This window comes from Thalassophryne amazonica, chromosome 6 (assembly GCF_902500255.1).
Source record: "Thalassophryne amazonica chromosome 6, fThaAma1.1, whole genome shotgun sequence".
Classification (NCBI taxonomy): Eukaryota; Metazoa; Chordata; class Actinopteri; order Batrachoidiformes; family Batrachoididae; genus Thalassophryne; species Thalassophryne amazonica.
The window spans coordinates 8729269-8742833 of NC_047108.1; the positions used below are offsets into that span (position 1 = coordinate 8729269).

At 42.3% G+C, this 13565-nt stretch overlaps 1 long non-coding RNA gene across 1 annotated transcript; it reads right to left on the minus strand.

Annotated features, from left to right (window-relative positions):
* Positions 1-743: 743 nt before the first annotated feature.
* LOC117511569 lies at positions 744-1413 on the minus strand. Its single transcript, XR_004560970.1, has 3 exons — positions 1253-1413; positions 969-1034; positions 744-805 (listed from the first exon to the last, which is right to left on the minus strand). It is a non-coding gene; the product is annotated as an uncharacterized LOC117511569 (long non-coding RNA).
* Positions 1414-13565: the final 12152 nt, after the last annotated feature.

The following is a 13565-nucleotide window of genomic DNA, read 5'->3' on the forward strand; positions in this document are numbered from 1 at the left end:
CTGTACGCACCAGTCACTCTGTAAACATAACCTCTGAGGAATCCAGCACGCCATCGTCGGGGATCGAGGCCAGATTCCCACCACGGTGTGTGCAGTAACGCTAAAGAGGAAACAAAATAAATATAAAATAAGACAAGAAATGAATTACAAAACAAAGAACAAGCCACAATGAAATCAGAGACTATTTAAATTATTAATATAAATGCACAGATGTGACTGTAAAGTACAAATATCAATGACAGTCCAGTTTTTGTCTTTGTGATTCAGAATTAGTGGACAATGAAAATCCACATTGAATCTATTTCAAATGTCTCACTGAGCTTCAAATTCAGTCTCATGTGAATCTTACAAACAAACACTGTTTTATAAATACAGATTTCCTTTAGTCTTCGATGAATGTTGAACCTTGAAGACTTTATTTTGGCCTGTGAGCTCAGACTTTGTAGTTATAACTTATTTCATGTTTGCAGAGTCGTATTTGTACTCTGCTTGAGCCCAGGTCATTTGCTGGTAGAAGACATGTAACACCGTTTCCATAGCGGATCCAACCGTAAGGGCATCTGGCACAGCAGTGATCTGCAACACAACGGTCACATTCGAGAAACACAGCAATGTCAAACCTGAACACAGTTTCATGTTTGTCTGTTGTGTGTTGAAGAAGCTGAATTTGTAATCCATAAGCTGACATCCCCGTTTTTATTACAGCTGTAGATCCACAGTGTTTGGAACATTTTGCTGATTAATACTTACACAGTGGTCGACATGGCAGGTATGATTTGGTTAATAATTTCTTTTTCTTTAGTGCCTTTGAACACAAAAGAAGAAAACATAATTTTAAAAAATGAACTCAGTACACTGTTTAATGACTTTATCAGAATATCATTTATTCAGTACTTTTATTAAAATTTTTCCAGGACAGTGGAAGAAAAAGTGACTCTTCAAGCTCAGAAACATCAGTGGTGACTTACGTTTGTTTCACTCCAAAGTCCACAGACCAAGACGAGGAGCACAATGAACTTAAGAGCTGATGCCATCTGTGAAACGACAAACTGAATGTGTCACACAAACCACATGAACAAACACACCTGCTTCTGTGTTACACAGATGTGAATTTAAATTAAGAACTAACATTTTGGAAACTTATTCAAAGTTATTTTCCCAACGCTATATAAAAACACTCGTGAAAAATAGAGGATGCATTGTGAAATAAACAGTCACTTGTTCTTTTGACATGCAGAAAGTAAAGTGTTACCTTTCTGTGATGATCAGTCGTCGTTACACTTGAAGCAGCAGGTAGCTGGATGTGCTGGAAAAGGAAGCTCAGCCTTTATATATGTTGTCTGTCGGTGCTTTGGTTCCACAAGCTGCAACGTGGCATCGCTGATGCTGAAATACTTTGTGCCACAGCCTCAGGTGAAGGATCAGCTCGCTGTTTGTTGTTTGAGAGAAAAGCATATTGTCTAAATTATCCAGCCTAGATAATCTGCCACGAGCTTTGAGTTTGCTTCTGTACACCAAGACAATGGAGCTGAAATTAAACACTCAACATGTGCTTGGACCAGAGACAAGTTCTCATGCAAGAAAACAGATGAAATGTTGGTGATTAATCCAGTACATAAGTGTGTGAGAGTCGAGGACCCCAGTGGCTGGAGAAGGCCTCGGGGACACGCACGATTCACTTGGGTGTGGCACCTAGATAGTCAGTTTATTATATAGAGTCAAATCACAACAAAGTCACCCCAAAATGCTTCATAGGGTAAGATCTAACCTGACAAACACCCCTGAGCCAGCACGTACGGTGCACCCAAGAAAGTATTCACAGTGCTTCACTTTTTCATATTTTGTTGTGTTACAGCCTTATTCCAAAATGGATTAATTTTATTCCTAAAAAAAATATACACACAATACCCCTAATGACAATGTGAAAGTTTTTTCGTTGTTTTTTCTAAATTTATTAAAAATAAAAATAAAAAACCCCCTAAGAAATCACATGTACAGTGGGGTAAAAAAGTATTTAGTTAGCTCCTGATTGTGCAAGTTCTACTACTTAGAAAGATGAGAGAGGTCTGTAATTTTCATTATAGGTACCCTTCAACAATGAGACAAAATGAGAAAAAAAAAAATCCAGGAAATCACATTGTAGGATTTTTAAAGAATTTATTTGTAAATTGTGGTGAAAATAAGTATTTGGTCAATAACAAAAGTCCAACTCAATACTTTGTAACATAGTCTTTGTTGGCAATGACAGAGGTCATACGTTTCCTGTAAGTCTTCACCAGGTTTGTACACACTGTAGCTGGTATTTGGCCCATTCCTCCATGCAGATCTCCTCTAGAGCAGTGATGTTTTGGGGCTGTCGCTGGGCAACATGGACTTTCAACTCCCTCAACAAGTTTTCTATGGGGTTGACATCTGGAGACTGGCTTGGCTACAAGGAGCTTGAAATGCTTTTTACGGAGCCACTCCTTCGTTGCCTGAGCGGTGGGTTTGGGATCATTGTCATGCTGGAAGACCCAGCACATTGCATCTTCAAAGCTCTCACTGATGGAAGGAGGTTTGGCTTAAAATCTCATGATATGGCCCCGCTCATTCTTCCTTAACACGGATCAGTATCCTGTCCCCTTTGCAGAAAAAACAGCCCCTTCCTCCAAACACGAGTTGAGTTTTTACCAAAAGTTCCATTTGGTTACATCGGACCATATGATATTCTCCCAATCTCTTCTGGATCATCGCTCTCTGGCAAACTTCAGATGGGCCTGGATGTGTACTGGCTTAAGCAGGGGGACACGCCTGGCACTGCAGGATTTGAGTCCCTCTCTGCGTAGTGTGTAGCCTTTGTTACGTTGATCCAGGCTTCTGCAGGTCATTCATCAGGTCCCTCCGTGTAGTTCTGGGATTTAGTTCACCGTTCTCATGATCATTTCAACCCCACAAGATGACATCTTGCATGGAGCCCCAGATCATGGGAGATTATCAATGGTCTTGTATGTCTTCCATTTTCTTACAATTGCTCCCACAGTTGATTTATTTACACCAACTTGTTTGACTATTATAGATTCAGCCTGGTGCAGGTCTACAAATGTCTTCCTGGTGTCCTTCTACAAGCTCTTGGTCTTGGCCGTGGTTGAGTTTGGAGTCTGACTGTTTGAGGCTGTGGATAGGTGTATTTTATACAGATAACTAGTTCAAACAGGTGCCATTAATATAGGTAACAGGTGGAGGACAGAAGAGCTTCTTAAAGAAGAAGTTACAGGTCTGTGAGAGCCAGACATCTTGCTTGTTTGTAGGTGACCAAATACTTATGTTCTACCATAATTTACAAATAAATTCTTTAAAAATGCTACAATGTGATTTCTTGGAAAAAAAAATTCTCAGTTTATCTCTCATAGCTGAAGTGAACCTATGATGAAAATTACAGACCTCTCTCATCTTTCTAAGTAGGAGAACTTTGTAGCGGAAAGCTGTGATCAAACAGCCAACATCCTAAGTTTGCATTATGATGGGGCCCTTGGACTCTTTCAAAGAAAAGATAAACCCCATACAGCAAGGCCTGGTATATCTCCAGGTACCAAAGAGGAGACAGTTTAAGCCATGCACACTTGGATCTGTCAACAAAACCCACTATATTCAAGATTTAGAACTTCCCCAAAGTGCATTCTCCACATAGCTGGGAATTCTTATCAGTGGCCCAAACCAGATGCCACTCAACACCCCCTTTCACAGCTCTGCTATATAAAAAAAAATATATATAACCATGGAACAAGAGTGACCCCTGTGGAACGACTTGGGAAGGACAGGTTAATTGATGTCCTGCAAGTCTCAAACTCCTAACCTCGTTTTAAAAAAAGGGAGTTTCATTGTATTGTTGTAGCGAAAGAACAAAAAAAAGAGAAAAGGAAACATGTCACTCTTTTCTATGCATGCATGAAAGTGTTATATTTGATGTGTTATAACTCTGTTCATTGGGGAATGTTTACTTATTGTGTTCTTATACATATATACACTCAACAAAAATATAAACGCAACACTTTTGGTTTTGCTCCCATTTTGTATGAGATGAATCAAAGATCTAAAACTTTTTTCCACATACACAATATCACCATTTCCCTCAAATATTGTTCACAAAACCAGTCTAAATCTGTGATAGTGAGCACTTCTCCTTTGCTGAGATAATCCATCCCACCTCACAGGTGTGCCATATCAAGATGCTGATTAGACACATGATTAGTGCACAGGTGTGCCTTAGGCTGCCCACAATAAAAGGCCGCTCTGAAAGGTGCAGTTTTGTTTTATTGGGGGGGATACCAGTCAGTATCTGGTGTGACCACCATTTGCCTCATGCAGTGCAACACATCTCCTTCGCATAGAGTTGATCAGGTTGTCAATTGTGGCCTGTGGAATGTTGGTCCACTCCTCTTCAATGGCTGTGCGAAGTTGCTGGATATTGGCAGGAACTGGTACACGCTGTTGTATACGCCGGTCCAGAGCATCCCAAACATGTTCAATGGGTGACATGTCCGGTGAGTATGGCGGCCATGCAAGAACTGGGACATTTTCAGCTTCCAAGAATTGTGTACAGATCCTTGCAACATGGGGCCGTGCATTATCCTGCTGCAACATGAGGTGATGTTCTTGGATGTATGGCACAACAATGGGCCTCAGGATCTCATCACGGTATCTCTGTGCATTCAAAATGCCATCAATAAAATGCACCTGTGTTCTTCGTCCATAACAGACGCCTGCCCATACCATAACCCCACCTCCACCATGGGCCACTCGATCCACAACATTGACATCAGAAAACCGCTCACCCACACGACGTCACACACGCTGTCCGCCATCTGCCCTGGACAGTGTGAACCGGGATTCATCCGTGAAGAGAACACCTCTCCAATGTGCCAAACGCCAGCGAATGTGAGCATTTGCCCACTCAAGTCGGTTACGATGACAAACTGGAGTCAGGTCGAGACCCCGATGAGGACGACGAGCATGCAGATGAGCTTCCCTGAGACGGTTTCTGACAGTTTGTGCAGAAATTCTTTGGTTATGCAAACCGATTGTTTCAGCAGCTGTCTGAGTGGCTGGTCTCAGACGATCTTGGAGGTGAACATGCTGGATGTGGAGGTCCTGGGCTGGTGTGGTTACACGTGGTCTGCGGTTGTGAGGCTGGTTGGATGTACTGCCAAATTCTCTGAAACACCTTTGGAGACGGCTTATGGTAGAGAAATGAACATTCAATACACGAGCAACAGCTCTGGTTGACATTCCTGCTGTCAGCATGCCAATTGCACGCTCCCTCAAATCTTGCAACATCTGTGGCATTGTGCTGTGTGATAAAACTGCACCTTTCAGAGTGGTCTTTTATTGTGGTCAGTCTAAGGCACACCTGTGCACTAATCATGGTGTCTAATCAGCATCTTGATATGGCACACCTGTGAGGTGGGATGGATTATCTCAGCAAAGGAGAAATGCTCACTATCACAGATTTAGACTGGTTTGTGAACAATATTTGAGGGAAATGGTGATATTGTGTATGTGGAAAAAGTTTTAGATCTTTGAGTTCATCTCATACAAAATGGGAGCAAAACCAAAAGTGTTGCATTTATATTTTTGTTGAGTATATATATATATATATATATATATATATATATATATATATACACAAGGTCTGTTAGAAAAGTATCGTACCTTTTTTTTTTTCAAAAACTATATGGATTTGATTCATATCTTTTTATGTCAGCCAAGCTTGAACCTTCGTGCGCATGCGTGAGTTTTCCATGCCTGTCGGTTGCGTCATTCGCCTGTGGGCAGGCTTTGAGTGAGCACTGGTCCACCCCTCTCGTCGTTGTTTCATTGCGGGAAAATGGCGGAATGATTTGGGCTTTTTTTCCATCAGAATTTTTTCAGAAACTGTTAGAGACAGGCAGCTGGAAACCATTCGGAAAATTCACATGGCTTTCGGTGAAAATTTTATGGGCTTCACAGAGATTAAGGAGTGTTACTACCGCTTTAAGGACGGCCCACAATGGCGCACGGCGCGCCACGCTCCGAGCCGCGATCGACAGGCAGAAGCGACCATTTCATTTCTAAACAGATGGCTGTGTGGATCCGGGACCATCGTGTGCAATTTCTCTGGTTATCACAAGAGCTGGACATCAGCCATTTTCCGGCAGATTTCACTTTTAACAAGAGATTTTGTCATGGAAAGCCGCGCGGAGGCTTCGCGCGTCACCAGATTCACTGATGGAGCGAGACAAAGAACACCTCCGTTTTGGAGTGTCAGAGGACAAGTTGGGACATGCCTATCTCGGCTTTCAGTGGCTTACCAGTCGAGTGAGTATAAGACAAATTGTGGAGAGCTGGGCATGTCTCAACTTGTCGTCTGACACTCCAAAATGCATGAAGGTTCAAGCTTGGCTGATGTAAAAACATATGAATCAAATCCATGTATTTTTTGCATAAAATAAAAAGGTCGGATACTTTTCTCACAGACCTCGTACATACATACATATATATATATATGTGTGTGTGTGGGGGGGGGGGGGGGGGGGTATATAATTCCAGGTAAACCAGTTACAAGATCTATTCTGCAGGACTTGGTTTGGTTTCAAAGCGGAATGTTGGAGCCACGTTGATTTATATATATAAAACTAGACAAAGGAAACTCCAGAAACTGTTGTGAAAGTGTAGGTACACGGACCCACAACAGGGGGTGTAAATGAACGGACATTGGAATAAGCCAAAAGATAACAATTTAATGTTGTGAATGTGCACAACAGAACAACAGACAACACAATTTAGATTAACAGTCAATAATTCACGGTGACGTGTGGGCAGGTGTTTTGAAACACAAGGTTCGGTCAGATCGGCACACAGAAATGATCACACAGACTGCATTTTGCTAGAATAAAAAGGCGTATATTTATTCCCCATAAAAGCAGTTACATCAAACACAAGTGGTTGCAGCGCATTTTTCTCTCTTACCGTGACGCCTTTAAGGTGGAGAGCCAACACCTTCAGCAGAGTGCGCCTGTCAACCGGCTGGGCGTTCGTACGTTAACCCGCAGCAGACTCTATTGAAGCATGGTTCTGCTCCCTCTTTTCTAGTGTGTCCGCGAAGGGAGGGTGAGTGGCCAACTCAACCTCCCTGGCGCACATAATTCCTTTAATCAACAGGCATCTGAAAGTTCTTTCCTCTTGCAAAAACATCTCTTCACTCCCAGTCGTTAGTGGCTACAAAAACAAAGTTGTGTAATAATAACAAGTACATCCAGCTCTTCCCTCCCAGTTCAGACTGACCCCAGCATGCTAAAACAAAGTTGAATAACAAATACATTCTCAGGGTTACTTTAAGACAGGTGCAAAACAGCACAATAACATTTTTATTATACATTCCACTCTTGGTGTTTTGCACCAGTCAATTTATGTAACCACTAACAGATTCAGGTAAGGCTGGGCTCCAGCCTATTCCAACGATTATGTCCTGCCATAGCATTTCCCACATTTCTTCTAGTGATTCACAAACAAAATTTTGAGTAATATAGTCTTGATTATACCTGTTCCAAACAATATACTCATAACAGTGTCAATTTCATCGCATTCGTTGAAATATTACCCATTCCACCTCTCGCCTTAAACGTATAACATAGATACATGTAAAAGTGTTACAAAAAGTCATCACACATATTGCTATAATTAATAGTATCAAAGGTGGCACTAAGGTACTCCTGGCAGTGACAGACATCCCTGAAAAGATATCCCACCAATGATGTGCTGATGCTTGCTGTACTAATTTTGCCACGTTTTACCCGGTCACTAGCTATCAATGTAGACACCATGAGACTGGAGATGTTGGACGTATGTGACTCTATTAATTGCTGAATTTCCGTAGATTGTTCCAATGCGCATTTGAAACGCTCCAGGGAAAGACTCCATGGGGAATGCAATACATCCCATTGTACCGAAGTCAGCCAACTTGATACAGAATAATTAGTCAAACGATACGTCCGGTCTCCCCAATGTCATAAGTGCACATTGTTCAGGCAGCCAGTAAACGGAACCGAAGGTACTTGTGAATTATTTTTCATTGTTGCAACACACAGAGCATGTGGGCCGATCTGCCACAACATTTCTCTTGGTGTTTCCCTAGTCCAGTCACAAAGTATAACCTCTGAGTCGGTTAGACATGGATTGGCATATCCCGTTTGCAGCACACAGGCCATACCTTTATCTGTTTTGTCACACATTTTGGTATCAAAAGTCGTATTAGTTTTGGTTCTAACCACTCTCCATCCATATGCAAGAACCAATAACCATTAGCCGTTATCACAGGTAACACTTGATATTTACAAACAACCTTTGGTTGTGTCACATTGTACTGGGTCCAATACCCAGTACATACTGTTTCATTACATTGTGTATATTCTGGATGTAGCTTTAACCATAAGGTATCAGTTATATTCCAAATCCATTTCTAATCATGATAGTTCCCTGTGGTAACTATACGCTGAAATCTTTCTCTTTGAGCTTCAGCATGAAGAGTTTGTATAGCACATGCTGTCCAATTTCCCATATGAGATAAATTTTGGAAGACATTAAATGTTTCATTCCATAATGCCAATTGCCATTTGAAATTCTTTTGCCACAAATTAGTATTTTGTACTTGTCCTACCAATGCTGTGGGCATCCACTCTCCAACCTGATGAACTACTTGGGACGAGTATTTCCCAGTGTTTGATAACATTGTTCTGGTTACCTCATTATCTACTGTATTCGACACCCCCAGGACAGTTCCTGTTCCTCCTAATAGAGTGTCATACCACGCCCTTCGACGTCTTCTGCAAATTGGAATTTTTGGAAAGGTAACTTGCCAATATACCTTTGTCTTCACTGTTGCTTGTGGATCAATTTTCCACATTTTGATGCTTTCTGTAGTATGCTCTATCATTTCTCCTGAAATCATTCTTATCAAGGGTGTGGATCCTGACCCTAAAGGTCGATTGTTCAGCTGATCCACAGCAGTAGTCAAGTCCTGTTTCCAATGTCGCATAGTGCGATCTTTTGACAGCTTCCGTAGGGTCTCTTTAAGAAGCCCGTTAATTCGCTCTATTAACCCCGCCGCTTGCGGGTAATAGGGAATATGATAAATCCATTCAACATGATGTTCTTGGGCCCACTCTTTCACTTTATTTCCTGTAAAATGAGTACTGGCAAACCATAATACTGCTGTATTATTTTCAAACACTTAAGTGTGGCCATTTGATTTGCAAATTTACATGGATGCACTACCAAGATCTACAGCAGTGCATGCATGTCTACATCCCTTAGACATGGGCAGTGGTCCAATAAAATCTAACTGCCAAATTTGACCAGGACTTTTTCCACGATTTAACTGCCCATGCAAATGTTGAGGAACACCCTTCCGGTGGTGTTGACATTGTTCACACTCAGTGATTGCTGTTTTCACATCATCCAATTTTAGATCAATACCTCGATCTCTGGCCCATTTTAGGGTACCTTGAACCCCCCAATGTCCTGCTTTGACATGAGCCCATCTAGCCAATCCTGGGCTGGATTGTCTTAATTCAATCATTACTTTTACTAATTGATCTGCAGCTTTATTATATAAAGCTTCTGAGTCTTGTCCATTTGTGTGTGCATCTACATGCATCACAGTAATAGGAATTGTTTTAGCCTTTTCCCAAATGTCTTCCCACAATTCTCTTCCCCAAACTTCTTTAGAATGTATTTTCCAATTAGTGGCATGCCATGTAGGCATCCAGGTAAGTAGTCCTTGGGTCACTGACCATGAGTCTGTATAAATATGGAGGCCCTGTGGTCCTCCCTGCATGACCACCATATGCACGGCCTTCAACTCCGCCCACTGACTGCTTTTTCCTTCTCCTAATTCTTCCAGAGACTGACCTAATTGTGGGTTAAAAGCTCCTGCTTTCCATCGCCTTTTTCCTGCTTGATATTGACAGGAACCATCAGTAAACCATGCTCGACTTTTCTCATCATCTGACAAATCATCCCACCTTTTTCCTGCTTTAACAGGAAATTCCTCCAATGGTTGAACTTCAAAAGGTTCCTCATCTTTCTCAGGAGCATCAGCTACTTGTTCATGCAGCAATGACACCCCTTTTTCACCTGGTTTTACACGCTCTGACACATACCATTTCCATTTTATCACACTAGCCTCCTGAGCTGTCCCTATTCGGTGAGTGGTGGGATTACTCATCACCCATGAGAGAATAGGTATTTGTGTTCTCATCATTACCTCATGTCCTACTGTTTGTGATTCAGTTTCAATTAGAGCCCAATAGCATGCTAAAAGCTGTTTTTCAAAAGGTGTATAACGCGTACCCGCATCTGGGAGTTTCCTCGACCAGAATCCTAAAGGTTTGCGTACCCTGTTTTGTTTTTGCCATAAGCTCCAATTAGCATAATCATTTAGAGCAGACACTTGAAGTTCTACTGGTCCTGATTGCATTTTCCCTAAAGACACAGCCTGCTGTATGGCTTCCTTTGCCATATCAAATGAGCATTGTTGTTCCTGTCCCCATACAAACTCCTCTTTCTTTCTAGTGCATCGATATAAAGGCTGTAAAATCTGTCCCAAATGTGGAATATGATGTCTCCAAAATCCAAATAAACCAATATATCGTTGTGCATCTGTCTTACTGTGAGGTACTGGAAAGTTAGCTATTTTCTCTTTAGCTTTTGGTGTGATTTCCCTCTCTCCTTTATTCCAAACTATTCCTAAGAATTTCACTGTTTGAGCTGGTCCCTGAATCTTTGCTGGATTAATTTCCCAGCCAAATGATTTCATATGAGTCACTAATTTCGGTAGATATTCCACTACTTCTGCTTCTGTATCTCCTTGAAGCATTATGTCATCAATGTAATGTGAGATCATCATTCTCATTGGAACCTGGAACTGTTCCAAATGCTCTGCCACCACTCTATGACAAATAGTGGGACTGTGTAAATATCCTTGTGGCAATCTTGTGAATGTATATTGCCGTCCTTCCCACGTAAATGCAAACTGTTCCATCCTATCCTTTGGGATTGGTATAGTAAAGAATGCATTAGCCAAGTCTATAACAGCATACCACGTGCCGCTGTGATGTTGCACTCGTTCAATTATGCTCACAGCATCAGGCACGGCTGAAGTTAATGGAGGCGTGTGTTTATTTAGACCTCTAAAGTCTACAGTCATTCTCCATGTACCATCCGATTTACGGACTGGCCACAATGGATTATTCCATTTTGTTGTCACTGGTTTCAAAACTCCTGCCTCCAAGTAGTCTTTTATGGTTGCAGTAATTTCTGCTTGTCCTCCAGGAATACGATATTGTTTCTGATTAATCACACATGTAGCCTCTGGAATGGGAAAAGGTTTCATTTTTACTTTTCCCACCAGAATCATTCTTACGTTTGCTATCCCAAATTGAAATTTACCCTGTTCTAAATGCAAAGTCATTCCAGCTAAAATATCCATGCCAATTATCCATTCATTAATTGGAGTCACTATTACAGTGTACACTTTAATTGGCATATTTCCAATTTTAAGCGGTATCGATATATTTTTTCCATACACCAATTGTCCGCCTAATCCAGTTAAGGGAACTATAGGTCCCTTCATTTTCTCTGGATTTCCATGAATCAATGAGGCCTCCGCTCCTGTGTCCACTAAAGCCGAGGTGACTTGAACTGATTTTTTCCAAAATATTTCCAATCACACATGGGGTCTAATATCACTTGTGAACCATTGTTTTAATTCTCGGCGGGCCACAAGAGTTTGACCATCATCCTAATCTTCCTCGCAAGGGTCAAAGCTCCAAGAACGCCTTTCTTTATTTTTCCCCTTCTTTTTGTCTTTCTTTCCTTTCCGGACTGCAGCTATTTGCACCAGATCATCATCAGAGTCCTCCTCCTCCTCCTCCTGTAGGGGAGGGGCACTAGGTTTCACTCCTTTCTTTTCTCCCTGCACAATTTCTTTCAACAATGAGGCCAAATCAAACATATCAGGGCGCATCCCTGACACACAAGTCACTTTCAATCCTTTTTGTTTACATTTTTCAGCCAAGACGGAAGTTGGTACACCGTCTATTTCTTCGGCTTGAATTTCCAATTGCTTCACTTGTTGTTCTAATCTTGTCACCTTTTGTGATTTAGCACATTCTGATGAGCGGACTGTATCTAAAGTTAAAACCCGCTCTTTCCAGGCTTCTGCACAAATCCACATCATTTCACTAATTCCTCCCAATGGAGCTTTATCTTTAACCTCCACCCGTTTCAACATTTCACATAAAACTGGCGGAGTCGCGGTGGGAATTGCTCCAGTCCACGACCCAGGGCGTCCCCCACGTCGCCGTAGAAGCTGGCCTATTTCTTTAGAAGTGATCCCATCCCACCCAGGGACCACTTCTTCCTGTTGAGATGCCACCTCCGCATCTCTCTTTCCCAATCTAAAGCAAGACATTTCTGTGTGTAGTCTGAGCGTAACCGTATCCTGCCGACAACGCCAAAAATGTTTTGAAACACAAGGTTCGGTCAGATCGGCACACAGAAATGATCACACAGACTGCATTTTGCTAGAATAAAAAGGCGTATATTTATTCCCCACAAAAGCAGTTACATCAAACACAAGTGGTTGCAGCGCATTTTTCTCTTACCGTGACGCCTTTAAGGTGGAGAGCCAACACCTTCAGCAGAGTGCGCCTGTCAACCGGCTGGGCGTTCGTACGTTAACCCGCAGCAGACTCTGTTGAAGCATGGTTCTACTCCCTCTTTTCTAGTGTGTCCGCGAAGGGAGGGTGAGTGGCCAACTCAACCTCCCTGGCGCACATAATTTCTTTAATCAACAGGCATCTGAAAGTTATTTTCTCTATTACAAAGACATAATAAAAGCAGTTCTTCACTCCCAGTTCAGAATGATCCCAGCATGCTTCACTCCCAGTCGTTAGTGGCTACAAAAACAAAGTCGTGCTATCAATGTAATAATAACAAGTACATCCAGCTCTTCGCTCCCAGTTCAGACTGACCCCAGAGTGCTAAAACAAAATTAAATTCTCAGGGTTACTTTAAGACAGGTGCAAAACAGCACAATAACATTTATTATACAGCAGGCTCAAGGATAGAAGACGCCTGTCCAGAGAAGAGCCGGATCCCACACGCTTTCCACTGCCACCGGATCTGAAGCACCCTGGAGCCACCAAGCGCTGGGTCCCCAGGTGGCCACTGCCTGTGGCTGTCAGATCGGGTACTGCTGGCAGGAAGAACAGACAGGTGATGGTGGGTGCGTGAACACCCAGCAAACAGTCAGCAAGGGTGGGAACACCTCCACCTCTTAAACACAGTCACGCAGGAACAATAACGTGCAGCGCCTGAATGACTACTTATCCGAGGAGCGAAGAGCGTCGTCTCCTCCCAGCTTCCAGCTGCGGACCAGTGATGTTTTGGGGCTGTCGCTGGGCAACATAGACCTTCAACTCCCTCAACAAATTTTCTATGGGGTTGACGTCTGGAGAGTGGCTAGGCCACTCCAGGACCTTGAAATG